The sequence below is a fragment of the Petaurus breviceps genome, unplaced genomic scaffold, assembly GCF_028583685.1.
Source record: "Petaurus breviceps papuanus isolate PSGF00001 unplaced genomic scaffold, PetGlider_PUasm1.0 38, whole genome shotgun sequence".
In the NCBI taxonomy this organism is placed as follows: domain Eukaryota; kingdom Metazoa; phylum Chordata; class Mammalia; order Diprotodontia; family Petauridae; genus Petaurus; species Petaurus breviceps.
In genome coordinates, this window is record NW_027186304.1 from 39,214,405 (window position 1) to 39,236,806 (window position 22,402).

The 22,402-nt window shown below is 40.0% G+C and overlaps 1 long non-coding RNA gene across 1 annotated transcript in view; it reads left to right on the top strand.

Annotated features, from left to right (window-relative positions):
- Positions 1-1,280: 1,280 nt before the first annotated feature.
- The window catches only part of LOC138170059 (uncharacterized), a 38,555-nt gene continuing 17,433 nt past the window's right edge, over positions 1,281-22,402 (top strand). The window contains exon 1 of the long non-coding RNA XR_011170528.1: positions 1,281-1,377. This is a non-coding gene — a long non-coding RNA (uncharacterized lncRNA). The remainder of the gene's footprint in view (positions 1,378-22,402) is intronic.

Sequence of the window (22,402 nt, forward strand, 5' to 3'; positions counted from 1 at the left end):
TGAAATAATACCATGCTGATGCTAATAATAATCTGGCATTTACATAGTACTTTAAAGTTTATAAAATGCTTTGCCTAAATCACCTCATTTCAGATTCATGACAACCCTGTCAGGCAGATATTACAGACCAAGATCTGTTTTCCCTTCTAACCTATGGCCTTCCTTGGTTCTGATGCTTCTACCTTGGCCACTATTTGGTCCCAGTTCTCAGGTTCAATTCGCTCTCTTTCTCTCTTTTTCTTCCTTCTGTTGGCTTGGGGAGGCTATAAGCACATGGCTATGACAGGTGGCACAGACTTGAGAAGGAGAGAACAGCCTGAAGGACCACTTTCTATTACATAAATATCCCGATGAAGGTTAATTTTGAAAAGCTGAAGTGGGGCCGACCTTGGAAACAGAGTTTGGCTTCTCAATTCTGGGACATCTGGCGACCTCAGATCGAGCTCAGCAAAAGCTCCCTCTGGCCTTTTTTGGGGTTGGGCATGGGGATGGGGCATGAGATACAACAGGCAGTTAAAAAAACACACCCACTTATGCTTCACCAAACTGGCTTGGATTTCTTCCTTTTATGAGATATTACTCAAATGGCAAAGTATCTCCACTCAAAGTTTTGTGGGTTTTGGTCATGAGTTCATTTCTTTCTTTTAAGTGGGAAAGGAGAGGACCAGGGTAGTTAATTCTTACGTTTAAAGAGTTGACCCTTCTTTCAGGAGAAATAACTTGACACACTTGCATTTATTTATTTATTTACCCATTCATCCATGTATTTCTTTCTTTCTTTATTTGTTGTATAAGGTAATAGCTTATGCTACTTACAGAGAGCCAGCTGTTTGCAGGATGCCAAGAGCAGGTGGTCTGGGAGGCCTCTGATGAATTGCAAAAGACACTCACCAGCTGCCGTCACTGTGTGTAATGAGCAAACCTGCAAAAATCTTTATTTTCAATTGGATTGTACCTTTAAGTAAGCAAGGGAGACAGCCAGTATAACTACAGACCATGACCAACAACCCACATAAACAGTGTGCAAACACAAGTGATTAATGTACCAGTATTTCAAAACATCTAAAGCTAATGAGTCAGATTTACTAGGTTGCACAAGAGATGGGGAGAGAGATGTGGGGGAGGAGGGAACAACTTAATGGGCCTTAATGGCCTTTATCCTATGCCTAAGAATTCTCATGCCTTCATTCCATCGTGCCATCAGAACTGGTAAACAAATACCCTGTTGGCCTATCAATGACATTTTGTTTCTTGCCATTCCATGGGGCGTTCCAGTTTCAGGGTAGCATTAGGGGAGTGAGCCAGTGACCACTACATCCTCCAGTGATCACTGATGATATGCGGGGATAATGGGTTACAAAGACAGACATTAATAAGGTAAGATAAGAGGGGGGAGGTTTATTAATTTTTCAAGTAAGTTAGGATGCCCCAGGGCATGGTAAAACTGTAAAGAATCTGGTGAGGGATGAGGGGCTTGGCTGATTAATGCAAGTCAGCTGTCCTCAGAGGGCGATAGCAATAATGATGAGATTATGGAAGAACCTACTGAAGACAAATGAGATGCATGTGGAATAAAAACTAAGTGTCCCAGTTACTCTTTTGGAGTGCATGGTGGATTTTTATTAAGGAGGAACAGGGGTATGAATGACTGTCAGAGGAGATACCAGGACTGGAAAACGGACTTTGCTTCATTCAAATGCTCTTCTCTAAAGTCTAGTCAGATTTCCAGGGGGCCTATCTACCCCACCTCCCACCTCCAAGAGGTTCTGAACAACAGGTTTGTTGTTCCGGGAACCCTTTCCCCATAGTCAGATGAAACACAGGACCTGATTCCTCCCCTTTGTACTTAAATATTCCATCTTCTTTCCTGCTCTCTCTCCCTCCTCCCTTCTCCTTCTGCCATTTCCTCTGGGATGTGGGGGGATTTGGGCTGGCTCCATTGTTCATTCATTTCCTCCTTTGGCACTTCTGATCCATGAACTATTAGTTCAAAGGAAAAGAGCTTTTAAATCTTTTTGTTTTTCTTTTCCTTAAATTTCTTGTCTTTTTTTTTTGTTCTTTCCATTGGCCTTTTTGTGCAGGTATTTTTACTTCTTGGCATGTACATTTTTTTTATTCTCCCCTGTGTTGCCTCTGTATATTTTTTCCTTTCTTTCTTTCTTTCTTTCTTTCTTTCTTTCTTTCTTTCTTTCTTTCTTTCTTTCTTTCTTTCTTTCTTTCTTTCCTTCCTCCCTCCCTCCCTCCCTCCCTCCCTCCCTCCCTTCCTTCCTTCCTTCCTTCCTTCCTTCCTTCCTTCCTTCCTTCCTTCCTTTCTTCCTTCCTTCCATCTCCACTTTGGTGGAAACAACACCATACACTGGGAGTCAGGAATCCCAGATTCTGGTCTTGGCTCTGCCATAAGCCATATGATGGAACCCAGGAAAAATACTTTACTTCTAAAAGGCTGTTTCTTCACCTGAAAAATGGATGGGGGGGGGGGAAGAATTTGGATTTGCTAAAAGACTCCTGGTATTATAATGATTTCTTTTTACCCTCTAACTGCTTTAAAGATGTATGTACATAAAATATACACCTCTCCCCATAGATACACACATATGTGTTTGTATTTACATATACACATACATATTCCCAGAGTTAGCCAAAATAATCTTAAGAAGTAACACTTAGTTTGGTGGTGTGAGTAGAAATGACAAAAGGGTACAAAAGAACTGGAAATTACAGGGATGCCCATCCATTGGGGAATGGCTGAACAAGTTGTGATATGTGATTGGGATAGAATATCACTGTGCTATATGGAAAAGAGATTTCAGGGGTGGAATTGATAGGATTAGGTAACTTATGGTATAAGAGATGAGGATTGGAAAGTACAAGGTGAGAAAGTAAAACCTGGGGAGAGCAAACTGGGATGGGGATGTGAGTGGGGAAGGAGGGAGAAGCCTGATAACAGGATGAGAGTATTTAAGTCTACTCATTTCTGCCCCTTAAGGTTCCTATATTCCTTCTGGACTCAAGTTAAGTGCTATCTTCTGCGTAAAGCCTTTCCTGAGCCCAATAGCTGCTAGTCTAATATTACTCCTCACGTAATTACCTTATATTTACTTTTGCGTATACAGTCTTAATTTGAGGGTAGGAGATAGAGGATGAACCAGCAAAGGAAACTGAGGAATGGTCAGAAAGATATAGAGAGAACAAGGTGAGAATGATGTCTTAGAAGCCACCGGAGGTGAGAATATCTGGGAGAAGGAAGTGGTCAGCAGTGTTAGGAGGGGCAGAGAAGTGGAGAATAAGGGGAAGGAGAGACAAGGGAAGGGAGAAAGCACTTATTGAGTGTTCACTATATGCCAGACACTGTGCCAACAATTTTATAAATGTTATCGCATTTGATCTTTACAGCAACCTTGGGAGATAGATGCTATTAAGATGCTCATTTTACAGTTGAGGAAACTGAGGCAGGCATAGGTTAAGTGACTTGGCCAGGGTCATACAACAAGAAAATGTTTAAGGCTGTATTTGAACCCAAGTCTTTCTGATTCTAGGCCCTTCTCTTGATCCACTGTGCTTCCTAGTTGCCTAGGATGAGGACGTAGGTAAGGTATATAAAGCAAGTTTACCTTCATAATGTGATTGCATCTATATCAATATTGAGATAGCACCACCCCACCCCTTAACCTTGCCTTGGGATTCATCTTGTACTTGCAGGTTAGGTCTTCCAGAGGGACGACTCTCCCCTTCCCATCCCCAGATACTAGGTACTCTGTGGTTCCACCCTCCTGAAATTAACTCGTAAGCTCCTGCTGGTACATTTGGTTTTAATAATCAGCCAGAGGATATTCATAATAAGATACTATAAGAAAAACAGTGCAAAAATATTCTCTCCATTAACCCAGGGTGAAATCTTCCGTATCACCCTGAGCCAATGGGAAGACGAGGCACGAACAATGGATCGTGTAAGCCACGTACCACCCAATCCAATTACACCTCCAGAGGAGGCACTTGACGTCCCCTACCTTCTTGTATTCTCAAGCTGCTTCCTCTGGACATGGCCATCTCTGCAAGCCTCTATGGGTTTATTTCCCTCTGTAACTTAATTCCCAACGATGACCAGGTCTGACTCTCTTCTCATCTCATGGAGTTGTTTACTGCCTAGACTTCTGGGTCTCTTTCCTGCTGGGCATGGTGTCTCCTATTACTAGGCAAATGGATTCACTGAAGAAAGATATGGATGATTGGGGGTGAGGAGAAAGAGAACCCACAGCCCTCTTTCCCACTGAGGATTGAGGAACAATCCCTCCTCAAGGTCTGGGTTCTTCTTCCATAGCTGGCACCCTTCTCAACTGCCAGAGCTCCTACTTGGCTCACTCCCTAGAGTGTGTGTCTTATTTTTAAAGGGTCAACATAGGAATGACCAACCCTCTGATCAGCCAATGGTAGAGGCTTTTTAATTCCATCAAATCTGGTTGAAGAATTTCTTTACACCTCACAATAAGGTAACTGAGTATTAACACTTTTATATTTAAGACCTCAATATATCTTGTCTTTGTTACCTGACCCTTACGTTCTGTAATTTTATCAACAGGGCTAAAATAAATTTATTAAGGATCCCCGGATCGATCCTTATGCTACCACTTTATCTTTATACTGGAAAGAAAAGCCCCTGTAGGCACAGACAAAGAGTCAGGAAGGGCAAGGGGAAGAAGTGTACGATGGAAGGAGTGTTTTTCTGATACCAGCACTCTATAAACCTTAAAGTGTATTAGTCCTTTTTTTTTTTCTTAATGAAAATGAAAGCCATAGAAAAGGTTAAGTTTAGGGTAAATGGAAAAATATTGTGAACTTAGGCTGTGAGAGGGAAAAAAAGAAGGGAAACAGGAGAAAAAGAGCAAGAATTCATAGATAGTAGAAGCAGCAGGATAATATTTAAATACCATCACTGAAATAATCTATGAAGTGTGCGTTGGCAGTCTGTTTGACTTGATTTCCCTGCTTAGGAAGCAGCTATTCTGATATGACTCTGTCTTGGTGATCCATTGAGGCCCTTCCATGCATTGGCACCTCACACAGGTGTAAGCTCGACTGCTTCCACCCTCTCTGCTCTCTATGGTCTCCTGCCTCTTCTCAGACTCTCTTCTACCTTGCCCCCCTCCCCCCAGAGTCCCCCCCAAGGCCTAACCATCCAAGGAGAACAAACTTTGATTTTTCTTAGATTCACACTCTGCATACTAAGCCCCTCTTGCCACTTCACTGGCTTCTCTCCACTTCCAAACACCCCCTTATCTCTATGGTAACCAGAGGTACAGCCATCACCCTGGTTGCTGCTAGGAGAATGGATCTGTCCCTGAAACTCCTTCTTGAAGCATCCATTAGTAAAGCTGAGATGCAAGAAGGGAATAGCTTCCTCAGACAGAATGGCCTCCAGATGTGGGGCATTTGGCAAGTCTGGACTGAATTGCTCCATGAAAATATTGCGTAATTAACAATGCCTCAGCAGCTGGAACAATTCAGTGCCTCACATTGATTTTCCATGTCTCCTACTTACTTTCAGTTCATTCACTGTCTGCAATGACAGGAAATCAAAGAAATATAACTGTCCACTAGTGCCATTGTGCTGGGCCAGCACTTCCAAGACAAGCCCTATCTTTAATGAATTTTCTGTAACTCAATCATCCCGTTTTACTCCTAGATTAAACCTACCCAAAAAGGAGGATGACAGACAAAAAATTATTTCTGCATGGTTAAAAAAAGATCAATTAGAACATTAAAATTCTAGGAGCATTAAAAAAAACCCAACATCCATCCAATGAGGCATGTTAGTTCTTTTAAAGAACCAGGTTTTACCTTTAGGCCTCAGAGTGATATTTAGCTGGTTTGGATGCTTTGCCACATTCTTTCTTGGCCACTTACTTCCTGTGTGATCTTGAGCATGTTACTTAACTTCTCTGGGTCTCAGTTTCCTTATCTGGAAAATGATGGGGATTTGAACTTTAAGCTTCCTTCCAATTCTAGCACTATTATCCTATCATTCATTGTAGAAGCACTGTTTCCACTCACTTCATAATATTAACAATTGTTATTTACATAGCTCATCATGGGTTGCAAAGAATTTTACATAGATTCTTATTTGGACTTTACAACAACTCCCCCTTCCCTTGCTTCTCTTCCCCTCTACAAATATTAATATCTCCATTGTACACGTGAAGAAACTGAAGCTCAAAGCTTAGGTGACTGATGTTCCTTTAAACATTAATCTTGGAAAGTCATATGCACTAAAGCAATATAGTAATGAATCATATGTTGAACACTTAGCACAAAGCCAATGAGCTGGGTGTGTAATTAGTACCAATGTAAGACTTCATTCATATTCCTATCATTGATATAGACCCGAATAGCAGTATCCAAATCAATACAAGTGATACAATGCAAAGTACCAGTGTAGTAGCTGTTGATCACAAGATTCCTGATCAATTAATTTTCTTCAGGCTAATCAATGAAATATGAGTGGCAAGTAACAGAATATATTTACGTATTATACAAATATACAAAAGAATATAAGGGACAATTAACACAAACAATGAGGCAGGTCACTGGGGATAATGATATAATTAAAAATCATACTTGAGTACATAGCGATAAATATAGATATAAATATAGGATTTTTGTAATGTTCAAATGAAATAAAATACATAAAATACTCTGTAAGCCTTAGAGCATTATATAAATGTTTAACAAAAAACAACCAACCAACAATTTTTTAAAAATCCTATGCTAAGTTCTTAAATTCAAGAAAGTGTCTATTTGTGGTCATCTTTCACAAGGTGTGAAATTCTTCAGTCAAGTTTGATGGAATTAGATGGTGGCTAGTTGTTGGTGACTTAAGGATCAATCAAAGCCTCTGGTGGCTCTTTAAAAATCATGACACTCTGTAAGAAGCAAGCTGAACCTAGAGACAGTTCTGAGGAGCGTGGGCTCTGTGTCTTATAGGTATATTCTCAGCAAAACACATACTCATTGTATTATTAGCAACATTGAATAGTCAATTGACTTTTCTATTTACATTTATGACATAAATGCAGCAGATTGATTGTGTGAGAGAGAAATGCTCATGGGAGACAAGAACAGATCCAAAACAAAATAAGACAAAAATTTTGAAACAAGACTTCAAAAAGGAGCATGACTTTCTTTCTTTTATTTAAAAAGGATGTTTTTATTTTCCTCAATTGCATGTAAAAACAATTTTAACATTCATTTTTAAAAATAATTTTTAAGTTCCAATTCCCTCCCTTCCTCCCCTCCCCCTCCTTGAGAAGGCAAACACAAATATAGATTATACATGTGCAGTCTTGAAAATCATATTTCTATATTAGCCATGTTGAAAAAAGAATACAGACAAAAATAGAAAGAAAGAAAGCAAGAAAAATAAAGAGAGTAAAAAAACATGCTTCAATCTGCATTTGGACTCAATCAGTTCTTCCCCTGGAGATGGACAGCATTTTTCATCCTAACTCCTTTGGAATTGTCTTAGATCACTGTATTGCTGAGTCATTCACAGTTAATTGTTACACGATATTGCCGTTAATGCATACAAAGTTCTGGTTTTGTTCACTTCACTTTGCATCAGTTCATGTAAATCTTCCCAGGTTTTTCAGAAAAAATTCTTTTCATCATTTCTTATAGCACAGTAGTATTCTATCACAATCATATACCACAGCTTATTTAGTCATTCTCCTATTAATGGGCATCCCTTCAATTTCTAATTCTTTGACACCACAAAAAGAGCTGCTTATAAATATTTTGTGCATATAGGACCTTTTCCTTTTTCTTTGATCTCTTTGGGATACAGGCCTAGTAGTGGTATTGCTGGGTCAAAGAGTATACATAATTTTATAGTCCTTTGGGCATGGTTCCAAATTGCTCTCCAAAATGGTTGGATCATTTCACAACTCCACCAATAGTGCATTAGTGTTCCGATATCTCCAATCCCCTCCAACATTTATCCTTCTCTGTTATATTAGTCAATCTGGCAAGTGTGAGGTGGTTCCACAGAGCTGTATTAATTTGCATTTCTCTAATCAATTGTGATTTAGAACTTTTTTCATATGACTATAGATAGCTTTCATGGATTCATCTGAAAACTGCCTATTCATATCCTTTGACCATTTAACAATTGGGGAATGAGTCATAGTCTTGTAAATTTGATTCACTTCTCCACATATTTGAGAATTATTTTTTATTGAAAAATTTTTTTATTAGAGAAACTTGCTATACATCCACCTTCCCCCCTTCAGTTTTCTGTTTTCTTTCTAGTCTTGGCTGCATTGGTTTTGCAAAAACATTTGAATTTATCGTAACCAAAATTATCCATTATACATCCCATAATACTCTCTTTTTTGCTCATAATTTCTTTCCTTATCCATAGATCTGACAGGGAAAGTATTCCATGCTCCCCTGATTTGCTTATGATATTACCCTTTATTTCTAAATCATGTGCCCATTTTGACCTTATCTTACTATATGGTTGTAAAGCCAAGCACGAACAGCTTTTCGGAGGACTGCTGCTGTGAACAGCTTTCAAGATTCTGATTACACAGTATAGTAAATTCTCTATTTATTCAGTAACAAACTAAGACAAAATATTCAAAGAAAATCAAGGTACAGCATTCACAATTTTACAACTTATCACTAAAATAGCCACATAGTTTTCACCAAAGTTGTCACATAGTTTTAAGCAAAGTACATTCATTTAGTCGATCACAGACCTTAATTCAATCACAAAGTACAAAAGTCAAAGTCCTCCACCCATGGAATGCAATTAAGTTACAATTTCATCATTCACTACTCAGTACCCTCTTAAGGGGTAGTGGAAAGTACAAAGGCCATCCACCCCTAGGTCACAAGTAAGTTACAATCTCATCTGTCAGCATTAAATACCCAAGGAGAGGTCTTTTTATCTTGACTTGAGGCAGGCTCTCAGCTTCCATGGTTCCTCTTCCATGGTCCTGGCTCCTACCTGAATCCACCAAACTGTCACCTGGGTTCAAAGGCAGGCAGCTCCCACTTCCTTGTTCAGCTCACCATGCAGTTCTTGTTCAGTACTGAAGCTCACAGTATCCAAACCTCCATAGTTTCTGTTTCTGGGGAGACAAAGCTTAACAAAGCCACAGACAGACAGAGTACTGACACCATAGTCATGTATAGCGGCAAGCATCCCAGCATCCCCAGGGTGGCTGCCAACACAGGTTCTTAGATCTGCTTTGCTAAAGGAAAGCAACTCAAAATGGGTTAACAAGCTTACTTTAATCAATCAAACATATATAGTTTACCTAGTTCAGGGGGAAAAGGTCAGCACCCCGAACTTCAGTGTATACAGAGGTTACAAGCATAAGTTACAAGAACATTTCAACAGACAGACCTCCAGACTGTCCAGACATTACATCCATACCAAATCAGTTACCAGAGAGGGAAGCATCAATATCTGGGTTTTTCAAAGCCGGGGGACTCTTGATGGCTTCCCAGAGTCTCATCTGGTCAAATCACACAACACTTCTCAAAGTGAGCCCCAAAGCAAAGCCTCACATCAGGGATTATATAGACTTCTCCTGGCTCAGAGAATATAACAACCTTCTTGACCCACTGCCCAATCACAAAGTATCAAAGTGTGGGCGTTCCTGAAAAACAAGCCTCCCACCACAGGCTCCAGGTGCATTTAAGCCTAGGGGCAGGGAAGATCTTAAAAATTTACATTCCCATTACATTGTTCCTGTTCAGTATTGAAGCTCACAGTATCCAGTCCGCTTCAAGTCTTCCACAGTCTCTGTTCCTGGGAAGACAAAGCTTAACAAAGCCACAGACAGACAGAGTACTGACACCATAGCCATGCTTCCTCTGGCAGCTCTGGCTGGCCCTTGGAAGTCTTTGGCAGCTCTGTCTGGCCCTTGGAAGAAGTTCTGCCACCACAAGTTCTATTCTCAAAATCAAAATCACTTTCTACAGCCTGGGCCTCTCCTTCCCAGCCACCAGCTGCTTTCTCCAAGAAGTTCTGTTCTCAGTTCTCATTTCTCTTCTCAGTTCTTCTCAATTCTCAGTTCAGTCCTCAGTCCAGCAGTAGAATCCCAGCCTCCAGATGCTTGCTGAGAGAAGTTCTGGCCTCTCAGCTTGGGCTCTTCTTTATATAAAGTATTAGCTCCTCCTTGTTTTACCCCTCCTGTTACAACAGGAAGTTCCTCCCACTGTGGGATTCACAAGTTCTAGATCTAATACTTGATACAATCACACTTGAAACACAGTCCTAAGTGCTTGCCAATACAAGGGGATCTTCAAATTACATTACTATTACATTAGTGTGAGATGTTTGTCTATACCTAGTTTCTGCCAAACCACTTGCCAGTTTTCCCAGCTATTTTTGTCAAATAGTGAATTCTTTTTCTCAAAGCTTGAATCTTTGCATTTATCAAACGTTAGATAACTATTGTAATTTACTACTATTTATTACTATTCATGATTTTCTTTCAGACCTAACATACACATTGTTATGGACATTATTGTGCTATAAGAAATGATGAGCAGGATGATTTTAGAAAAACCTGGAAAGACTTATATTAGCTGATGCAAAATGAAATGAGCAGAACCAGGAGAACACTGTATGTAATAACAGCAATATTGTATGATGATCAACTGTGAATGACTTAGCTAATATCAGCAATACAATGATCTAAGACAATTCTGAAGGATTTATGATGAAAAATGCTATCCATCTCAAGAGAAAGAGCTGATGGAGTCTGAATGAAGATTGAAGCATACTTTCCCCTCTACTTTATTTTTCCTTGTGTCTTCTTTTACAACATGATTAACACGGAAATATGCACATGTATAACCGATATCAAATTTCTTGCCTTCTTAATGACTAGGGGAGGGAAAGGAGGAAGGGAGAGAACTTAGAAATAAAAAAAAATTAAAAAAATGAATGTTAAAATTGTTTTTACATGTAATTGGAGAAAAATAAAAAATTAAAAAAACAAACCTAACATCCAAAAATGACTATTCCATCACCCTCCCTTGCCGAATCACCTCAAGGGTTCATCTTTCATGTCTCGGGAATAGGAACCTGGAAATTGCATTTCCCCCTTCTAATTCACATAAATAAGAAGCTCAAAAACATGGCTACTTTTTAAGTGGAAAAAATATAGATTGAGGTCTTGGAGTGGGGATGAAGCCCTTGAGGGAAATGAATCCTATGAGAACAATAAAGCCTGTGAGGATAGAGAGGAAAATGGACTATTGTGGGTACAGGTTAAAGTGGTAAGGTTCTGGAGGACAGTGAGGTCAGTATGGGAAAAAGAGAAGTGAAGCATGGGAATACATGTGAATGTGAATGAGGGTGTTAAAGTTTGTGAAGAAATAACCTAGTCTAAGAATGAGAAATTTAATAAGTCATCCTTAAACTCCAAAAAAAGAAACTGAGAGAGCAAACATTAATGAAACAACAAAATTATTACTGTGTATAGATGATGCATCATGGCTTACCAGAAGAACCCTAGAGATTCAGCTAAATTTAATTGACACAATAATTTCAGTAAAGTAGCATGATCTAAAATAAACCCTAGAGAACCACCAATCCTTCTGCGTGAGAGGCAGCGCACCAGGGAGAATTCCAAGAACAGAAATGAGAACATTTCGCCCACCCCCGAACCCCAACTGGGTGAAACAAATGAAGAAATGACATTTCATATCTACTCAAGTCTAGGACACATGCCAACTCCCTTGCAAGGAATCTATACTCCTCCCCACCCCCATCTAGGGAAGTGCCAGTGGGAAGGATCAAGGATGCCCAAGGAGCTAGAAGGACAGAGTTATCATTGGGACTGATCTGCTACACCTATCCAAAGGAGAGGACAGAAAAAAGGATACCAGGGGTAGGCAGCTGGTGGTACACTGGATAGAGCCCTGGGACCTGGACCAGGAAGACCTGAGTGCAAATCTGTCCTCAGAAACTTACTAGTTGTATGACATTGGACAAGTCATTTAATTCCTGCCTGCATAAAAATTGGAGAAAGAATGGTAAAGCACTCCAGTATCTTTGCCAAGAAAACCCCATGGACGTTGGCCCACGGGGTCATGAACTGACTGAACACTAATGACAACCAGGGAAGGGAGTCAGAAGGATCCAAGGGATGAGGGAATAATACCACTTGTCCTTTCTATAATCCTCTCCTGGGTCTCCAGGTATGTCTGGAGCCAAGCAGGATATTCCCTTTGTACAAATGCTATAGTCAGCTTCATTTGCACCTTCTCCTCCGAGGTCTCCTTCAGTTTCCAGGCTTCAGTCTGGGCTGCTGTCTAGTTGAAGGGCTGAGAATGGAAGATGAGGAAGACCTGCCCATTGTGTTCAGAAGCCCTTGGTGGTGCTGTTTTGCTGTAGCTCCCAGGCCAGTCTGACCTGGAGGGGGTGAAACTCTCAGTCCCTGCTCCTATCAGGTACCAGTACTTTGCTTTGATTCTTCTTGTGGACCTTATTCCATGGCTACACTTAGTCTTCTTCTGTCTGTGTTGATCCATGATCTTCTGAAGGAAAGCTCTAAACTTCCTGCTCTTTGTTCTTCAGGAACCAGGTCTCTTCAGACCTCTTCAGAATTCCTGGAGCTCCTCTTTGTGACTTCTGCTGTCATAGCACAAGAAGATGTTTTTTCTTAGAGGCAGGCAACTAGCTAGTGCAGTACATAGAGCAATGGGCCTGGAATCAGGAAGACTTGAGTTCAAATCCAGCCTCAGATACTTTCTCGCCGTGTGACGCTGGAAAAATAACTGACATCTGCTTATAAAATAAAGATAATAGTAGCACTTACCTCAAGAGGTGTGTTGTGAGGATCAAATGAGATAATAGCTTGGCCTGGAATATAGTAGGTGCTTAGTTAATGCTTATACTAGCAAAGAGCTTGGTGGAGGGTTAGCTGAAGCAAGAAAATGACACCTGGGGGAAGTTGTAGTGAAACAGATGAGATCCTGGGAGAAAAGGAGACATTCCTGTCCTGTCAGACCTTTCATCAGAAGCCCAAACCCAGCCCTCCTTTCCTCTCAGCTTCACCTCATGCACCAGACACATTTTCATGATCTAATCCTTCCTTCTTGCCCCGCTTTATACACATTCCAGATCACCAAGAATCTCTCATATTTAGCCCATTCTGTTTTTCTCCCATCCTAAATTATGTACTTTGTTTGGAAGTAATTTTTTTCCAGACAAACGTCCCTTATTCATACCATCCAGCTAGCTTTGGTTATTGATTCAGGGCTAGAGAAATGACCATCTCTGTATGTCTGTGCATAGTGAAAAAGATATGAGAGTTCTGGGGTGAGGAAGGCATAGTCTGAGTTTTTATTTTTTTAAGAAAGAGAATGAAGTTTACAAACCATAGCTTAGTAAACTTGACTTTAATTTCTTGCAAACTTAAAAATATTATAAAAAAGTTGGCTAGTGAACAGTTAGAAAAACAAGCAATGATCACAAAGAGCCAGTTTGGCTTCAAAGAGAACCGGTTATGCCAGATCAATCTTATTTAATTTTTGACAGGACGACCAGACCGATGCTTAAGGAGAATATCACAGAGAGAGTTTGCCCAGATATTATAAAAGTGTTTGACAGAGTTTTTCATACTATTATAGAAAAGGTAGAGAGATGTGGGCTGGTTAGTGGCAAAATTAGATGGATTTTGGGTCTATTTGAATAGCTGAGTACAAAGGCTAGTCATGAGTAGCCAAGGTCATCTTGGAAGGAGGTCTGCAGTAGAGTCTCTACGACATCTGTGCTCTGTCTCATGCTATTTAACAGAGGTGTCAAAGAAGTGGCAGGACCACAATGCTCCTGAGAGCGGTCAGAACCAGATTAAAATGTAATTGGGAAATATTTAGCAAACTAAATAAAAATACAATAAAACATAGATAATATTACATTTTAATACTAGGTGAATATGCAACCAGCAGGAATCTTTATGTACAGGTTAGCAGCCCTTGTTTTTATTTGTGTTTGACACCATGGTTGTTTAATATTTTTATTAGTGACTAGGATAAATAAATATATATATATATCTTTATCAATATATCTACTATATATACACACACATATATATATATATATTCAAAGAGATGTGGGAGGAGAAGAAGGTGCAAATGAAGTTGACTATAGCATTTGTACAAAGGGAATACATATCAATATAAAAATTATATATATATATCTTTATTTATCTATCACATTCTTATAAAATTTTCTGATAAATCAAAGGTGAAAGGGATAGCTAACATGCTAGGTGACCAAAAGGAACCCAAAAGATATTGGCAATTTAGAAAATTGGAGCAAAGTATAATAAGATTAAATTTAGTAGGAATAAATGTGGAATCTTTCACTTAGGTTATAAAATTTAACTTCACAGGTATAAGAGGAATGATTAGAATGTAGTTTATCTGAAAGAGATCTGGAGAGAAACCCAGGGATGGCAAGTTCAATATGAATCAAATGTGTTAAATGGCAGCCAGATTTAGCTAATGTGATCTTTCACTGCATTAGCAGAAGTAGACTGTTCAGAAGGTCCACTGCACTCTGTCATGCTTGGAATATCGTGTTCCCTTATGAGTGCCATATTTTAGGAAGGATGATGAAAAGGATAATGAACTGAGGTCAACTAAGATAAGTCCTACAATCACAGTTCTAAAACTAGAAGGGACCTTGGAGGCCATTGAGTCAAACCTCCTCCTTTTTACACATGAAGAAACCGAGGCCTGGGGGTTTTAAGTGAATTGCTCAAGATCCCACACTTAGTAAGCATCAAAGTGGATTTGAAGCCGGGTTTTCTGGCACCAAGGCCAGCATTCTATATACTCTTCACCATGGGAACACTTCTTAAATTTGCTTTTCTTATCCTTAGCTTTCCTCCTCAATCGGAGCTCACTCTAAGTTTTAGCACTTTATCACTAGATCGTGTGGAAAAAAAGTTTTGTTTTTTTTAAAACACATTCTATCTTTTTTTTTTTTTTAGTTCTAGAGGGTGCAATTGAAAACATTGGGCAATTTCCCGAAAACAGTCCAGTTTACTCTCTTCTTCCTGTTAAGCTCTGAGTAAAATTCACTGTCCATCCTCAGTGTCTAAGACATAGGTATGCATGAACCAGTTCCCTATCCAAACACTCTATATTTGTTGTGTTTAGTTATTTTTCAGTCATGTCTGATTCTTTATGACTCCATTTTGGAGTTTTCTTGGCAAAGATACTAGAGTGATTTGCCCTTTCCTTCTCCAGCTCATTTTACAGATGGAGAAACCTAGGCAAACAGGTTTAAGTGACTTGCCCAGGGTCATACAGCTAGGATGTGTCTGAAGACAGATTTGAACTCATGAAGATGAGTCTTCCTGACTCCAGGCCCAGCACTCTGTGCACTATGGCACCACCTATTGCTGCATATTACAGACTCCATGATGTATTCATCCACTTGTTTTTTTTCCTGGGTGGATAGTGAGACAGAGCTCTTTTAAGAGACTCTGGACTTCATTTAGGAGGCTCTGGAATACTCTGGGACTTGACAACCATGATAATAAGAGCTCATATTTACTAGCATTTAAAACTATTTCCAGACTTGAGAGAGTGAAAAAGAAAGGCTAGAAATATAGGGTGCTGTAATGAGGAAAAATATCTGTACGTGAAATCTCTGTTAGGTCTAGTCATGGTTTTAGGAGATCTGCTCAGGATTATTTCACATTTTTTTTTCTAGCTGATGTGGCTGGCAGAATTTATGCACTGGATCTATGCAGCAAGGATTTAGGTTTTAAAGGGATATTTTTATCCCTCAGTAAATATTCAGTGCTGTGAGCACTTATGTTCACACAGTTTGGCAGATAACCAAGAGACTAACATCCTGGAATTGAAAAGGTATCCCAAAGCTCACTTAATCAACATTCCACAGACTTCATTCTACATAGATTTCTACACATACAGTAAAGTTGGAATTCCTTGCCAGTCTTTAATGTTCTACCACATCAACTCTCATAGAGTTAATTTGGGTCAAACCTACACATCTCTCTTCCTTCTCTCCCTCCCTACACACATTCTGAGGACAGCATGGATTTATCTCCCATGTTGCATAGGATTTGGTGTCTATTCCCCTGCAAGGAGTAACACCTTTTGAAAAATAAGAAAATAAAGAGAGGCAAGAAAGTACATTTTGGGGAGGGGGGTGAGAGGGGGAAAGAATAAGAACCCAATGAGATTGAGTGAGAATTGTACCACAGAGTCCCAACAGCAGATGTTTTGAGTGTTGAAACTCCCATCAGAACAGCTGCAGAAATGTAGAATCACATCTGGGTTTGTGACGTGGCTGCATCATTACCTACAGACAGCAAAGCAGCCAGATGCTTCCAATTCATTTTAAGGACCAAGCTTTGGATCTGAACCTGTGAATGTCCCCTCTCCTCCAACAACGACTTATCAATTTCTGCCGCAGTTCATGAAAACACAGCAGTGTGGATACCTTGGGGGAGTAACCTCACTTCTAGCAGGTACGGGGAGCAGCAGTTGAAACTCATCAAAATCCATTGCAGCTGCATTATTGCTGTCTGGTTAAAGAGGGAGGCAAGGCAGGCAAGAAGTCTCCGTGTAAGGGTCTCCTGAAGGGTCTCTTTTTGTGTGGCTTGGTGGAGGGGGTGACTTGGACTCAGGCAGACCAGCATTTGGATCCTACCTGTGTGACTTAGTAACTATTACAGGCAAGGCTCAGATCTGGGGCAAGGAAGCTCTCAGAGGCCAAACAAACAAGTGGTTGCTTTACTGACATATATATGTATACACACATGTACATATACATACATACATATCTATGTGTTATATATATTCCAAGTAACTGTAAAGAATATATGCTGGCTATAGTTTCCTGTTCCTGTTCTATTGAGAAGACCTGTTCGGTGACCCCATGTTAGGGGTTCCAATAGAAACCAGTAAAATGTAAGATCCACTCCCAGACCTTAAGACATTCACCTGGGGGAAGCTTCTTATTGGTTCCTGCCATTCGTGCCAGGTTTACTGTCCAACTGTACCACAGCTGTGTGACCGAGGGAAAGTCACTTAACCCTCTGAGCCTGAATTTTCTTATCTGGAAAATGGAGATGGAGATATATTCTGGCATAACAGATAGAGAGTTGGATTTAGAGTTCACATCTCTTGATATATAATGGCACATGTGACTCTGGGAAAATTAATCTCTCTGTACTAGGCAACTCTCAGATAATGAACTTCAGAGGAGTTGCAAAATGCATTGCTAAGAGTTTTCAGAGTGGGTGTTCTTACTTCAGTGAACTCATAGGTCCTGGGGATAAGAATACTGGCTATTTTCTACCTGGATCATAGGAGATAATCTATGTAAATTGCTTTGGAAACCTTAAAGCATTATACATGCATCAGCTAATATGATTTCTCATTACATATAACTCCTTCTGCTTTGCTGTTCATACTCTCCAATCTATGACTTTTCTGACAAACTTAATGAATGACTGAGTTGTTATTGTAGTAATGCATAGCACTCATGACACAATGGAGAGTCAAAAGGCCTGGGTTCACATCCTGTCTCTGCTACTTGCTGCCTGGGTCTTGGATGAGTCACGTCATCTCTGTGGGCCTTGCTTTCCTTATTTGTAAGATGATGGGCTAAGCCAGGCTGAGGGTAACTGACAGACCTCAAGCCCTTTGAGGAGTTAAGGGGATGTCTACTCCAAGTATATGAAGACTATCCCCAGGGGAATGAGTGGAGGAGAACAATTTGTTCCAGCAGTCATGAAGGCAGCAGAAGCAGGCACTTAGAACTTGGTCAGACATCCAGATCCCGGGGTCATCTTCCGTATCCTGAGCCATCACTAGTCATCTTGACTTTTGCCCTGTCACTAGACGTTGATGACTCAGGAACAGAGAGTGACGCTGCCTCACTTACATCCAATTCACAAGCAAGCCAAGACCTCACCTGGTGCTCTTCAAAAATGAAGGACAAACAGCACTCTGGATGCTCCCTCCTTTCACAGACTATCTTTGGAAGAGATGGTCCTCTTCTGTTGAGTTCTTATACTCTATCCAAGCAGATTGAATATCCTTCATACAGTGGAAAGAACACTGACTTTGGAGTCTGAGGATCTGGCTTCAAATCCTATCTCTTATATTTATCCTCTGTTTGATTACAGGTGAATCACTTAATCTCCCTGTGACTCAGTTTCCTCATCTGTAAGATAAGGGGGTTGGGCTAGATCCCCTCTGAAATCCCTTCCAGTTCTAGAGCAGTGATCCTATGAGTCTTAGCAGACTGCTTCATGAACTATTTGTGGCCCCAAATTTTCATCATTTAGGAGTCAAACTTCTGGTGACCTACTTTTCTCAATCTGGAGCTAGTCTGGTTCTTGTCTGTTCAATATGCTGACAATCTTTACACGTTGGGAGGGGCTATCAGAGCTGGCACCTCCCTGGCATAGCCCCAAAGGACCCAGGGTCATCTCCATGCCATGATCAGAAGACAGAGGAGCACATTAGTGGAGGACTCGTAATCTAAAGAAGAAGGAAATGGAATCAGTTTTAGATTTTTTAAGGGAAAGTAAAGCAAGAGAGAAAGATCAGGTTTTTCTTTTTCTTTTCTTTTTTTTTTTTGCTTCACAAAGAAGGCATGAGGGAGATAAGGTTCCAAGCTTTTTCGAGTACATTGACCCACTTCTCCATAGAACACTTGCACTTCTTTCCCTGGAGAAACATTAAATTTATTATAGGAAGTACTTTTTCCCTCTAAACGTTGGCATCAAAATACTTTATGGATAGCTTCCCAAAGAGGGAAGGATAAAGAGGTTGTCTTCTCTTCCTGATTGCAATTAGAAGTCAAGTCTATGTTTTAAATTCAGGGTCAAGTACAACACTCCATAAACAGGAAGAATTGGAAAATATCCTAGTGGAATGGGAAAGGAAGAAATGCCACTGAAGGTGTGTCCCAAGAAGTAAGATGAGAATTGGGATAGGGGTAAGTCCTGGTACTCTAAATTGTGGGGTGATGAAGAAAAAGAGGGTGATCAAGAAAAGGAGATACTCTTCTATGACCAAGTCCCTGCCAAGGTCAAGGAGAGGAAGACTGAAGCTAAAATGAGATCATTTATTCAGCAAAGTTAATTATGGGTGTGGGACGAAGAGAAGACATTGTCTATATTATCTTTGGAAAGTGTGACTCTCTCTTCCTGAGATAACTAACATTTTATAACTAAATCAAACCTAAATCAAGTCAACAGGTATTTGTTGTAAGCCTAAAACATTCTTACTGTACTAAATATTATAGAAAAAGAAGTTCAAGTCACAGTCCCTACCCCTAAGGAATTTGTGATTTGTTTCCTAATCTAGATTATAAATATGTGATAAATTAAATGATAATAAGAGATTTCAATGACAATTTGAGAAAACAACATAAAATGTTAAAAGTTCATATGTCTCACTGGTTAAATAGTTATGTAAAAATAATTACTATAGGTTTTCAGAGGAATGGTTAGGGACCGCTTCAGAGCAGGACAAAGAAATGAGATTTGTGCTGAGTCAAAGGGTGGATAAGTTCCCAGAAGTCTTGATGGTATTCCAAGTGGGTGAATATGAATACAGAAATGGAAAATTGCAGTGTGTTGGATTAGAACATAAATCTCCTAGTAAGCAAGCTGAAAGAAGCCAAGGAAACTAGAAGACAGGTGAGGAGGGAGAATACTCTAGGCTTGGGGGTCAGCCACTGGAAAGTCATGGAGATGACAAACGGAGTACTACCCAAGACAATCTTACTTAACTGTAGGGAGCCACTGGAAGTTTATTGAGTAGGGTGGGAGAGGCATATAGTCAGACCTGCGTTTTAGGAAAATCACTTTCTTAACTGCATAGAAGATGAATTAGCATGCTGAGAAACTTGAAGCAGGGAGACGACTGAGAAGACGATTGCAATATTCCAGGTGAAAGTTGATGAGGGCCCATCCTAGAGTGGTGGCTATGTGAATGGAGGGAATATTCAAGAAATTTTATGAAGGTAGAATCATCAAGATTTTACAACTGATTGGATATAAGGATTGAGTGAGAGTAAGGAATCAGTGATGGCATTGGGTGACTGGGAGGGTGGTGATGTCCTTGACCCAATAGGGAAGTTTAAAAGAAAGAAGAGTTTTGGAGAAAATATAATGAGCTCTGTTGTTTAGTTTGAGATGTCTAGGGGACATCCATTTTGAGATGTTTGAGGGGTAACTAGGTGGTGCAGTGGAGAGAGCACTGACTCTTGAGTCAGGAGGACCTGAGTTCAAATGTGACTTCTGACACTTACTAGCTATGTGACCCTGGGCAAGTCCCCCAAAAAACAAAACAAAAAAAGAGATGTTTGAAAAGAAAGATGGCAATGTGGGACTATAGTTTGGGAGAAAATGGATATATAGACCTGGAATCATCTTTATAGAGTTTCTAACTGAACCCATGGGAGCTGATGAAGTTCCCAAACAAGTGTTGGGAATGAGTCATCTCTGTGCATGTGTGGGAATGGTCTTGTTATATGGGGCATTGGGGGTGACCCATTATTTTGGGGTATGACAAAAACCAGCAAAGTATAAAAAACCAGGAAAGGAGACAGAGAAAGGAGTCAGATAGGAGGAGGACTGAGAGAGAGAGAGAGAGAGAGAGAGAGAGAGAGAGAGAGAGAGAGAGAGAGAGCAGCAGCAGCAGCAGCAGCATCCATCGGGGAGAGCATATGAAGGAGGAAATAATGATCAACATTGTTCAATGCAGCAGAGAGATCAAGAAGGAGAATTGAAAAGATGCCATTAGATTTGGTCATTAGGAGCTTATTGGTAACTTTGTGGAGAGTGGTTTTATTGAATCAAATTTGGGTTTGATATGAGGTCATAAGTCAAACTGAAGAAGATCTAGAAGGAAGTGAGGGGAGAGGAAGCAAAGATCTCTAGTGCAGGAAGTTTTTTCAAGGAGTTTGGCTATAGAAGGGAGGAGAAATAAAGGATGATAGTTAGCAGGGATGGTCAGATCAAGTGAGTATTTTTAAGGGTGGGACAGGACACGGGTGTATTTTTAGACATTATGGAAGGAGTAAGTATATATAAGGAGATTGAAGTTAAGAGTCAAAGTATGGATGATAATAGGAGGAAATCCACTAGAGAAGATGGGAGGGCATGGGATCAAGCACATAGATAGGGGTTAATCTTAGCTAGGAGAAGAGCCACCTCTTCATCTGAGACATAGAGGAAGAGAGATAGTGAGGGAAGATGTCTGGAAGATGTGAGATGGAGAGGTGGGGAGAAGGGAGAACTCCTGGGGAATGGTCTTTTTTTTTTTTGTATGTGTGAAGTACGAGGTGAGGTCTTTAGCTGCAGAAAGGGGGAAAGGGGTCCTGAGGGAAGTTTGAGGAAAGACGAGGTCTTGGACAGCAATTTTCTGAATTGATTAGAGAGACATGGAATGATTGCCTTGCTACAGTTAGGGCCCAATTGAGATTGGATAACACAAATTTATTGTGGATCCAGTCGGTATAGTTTCATGATTTCATCTAACTCTATTCAACAGCACAGTAAATAGGAATAAAGGGGGCAGGTGGTGGAAGCAATCTAGGGTTGGGATTTGGCAAGGCAGAACCAGCAATCATACAAGGAGATAAGGGATTGGAAAATAGTAAAATATAGTGCATATATTGAGTTGGTTCACATAGCTTCAAAATAGGAAAGGGAGGAAAGCATGGCCAATTCAGTGATGACACCTGGAAAAAGAATGAGGGATTGAGAGATTGGAGATCAAAGTGAGATTGAAGAACAGAATCTGGGATTGCCAGGCATAATAAGAAAATATGAAATTCAATTCATTAGAAGACAATTCAGTTCAGTTCAACAAACATTTATTCAATTTAATTGGTCAGTCAACAAGCATTTAGTAAGTGCCTATTATATGCAAGGCAATTGAGTTACAAAGATAAATAGAATGTGGGCTTTGCTCTCAGGGAGGGAAATTTAGTTGAGATATGAAGTCTTATTGGTTGGCACCCACAATACCATTGGGACCTGGAAGAAATCAATTTGTCAGAGTCCTTTAGCTTCTTGTGCAAGGAGCTATCTAGATGGTTGAGTCCCTTCCCTTTGAGCAATTTCTGCAATAAATATTGAATAACAACAATAAAAAAGGAAAAACTGTCTTGTGGGGAACCTAAAACACAGCCACCCACATCCACACACGCACAGAGAAGACTCAATAATATTCCTGAAATGTGAGGGAAGAGTGTGCTCAGAAGTGATTGAATTTCAAGCTCTTTTAAAGATTTATTTGAAATTGACTTTTTGCTGTAATCCTTTTTTTTTTTTTTGCTCTTCGAGGTTCATTAAATGTCATTGTCACCTTGTGA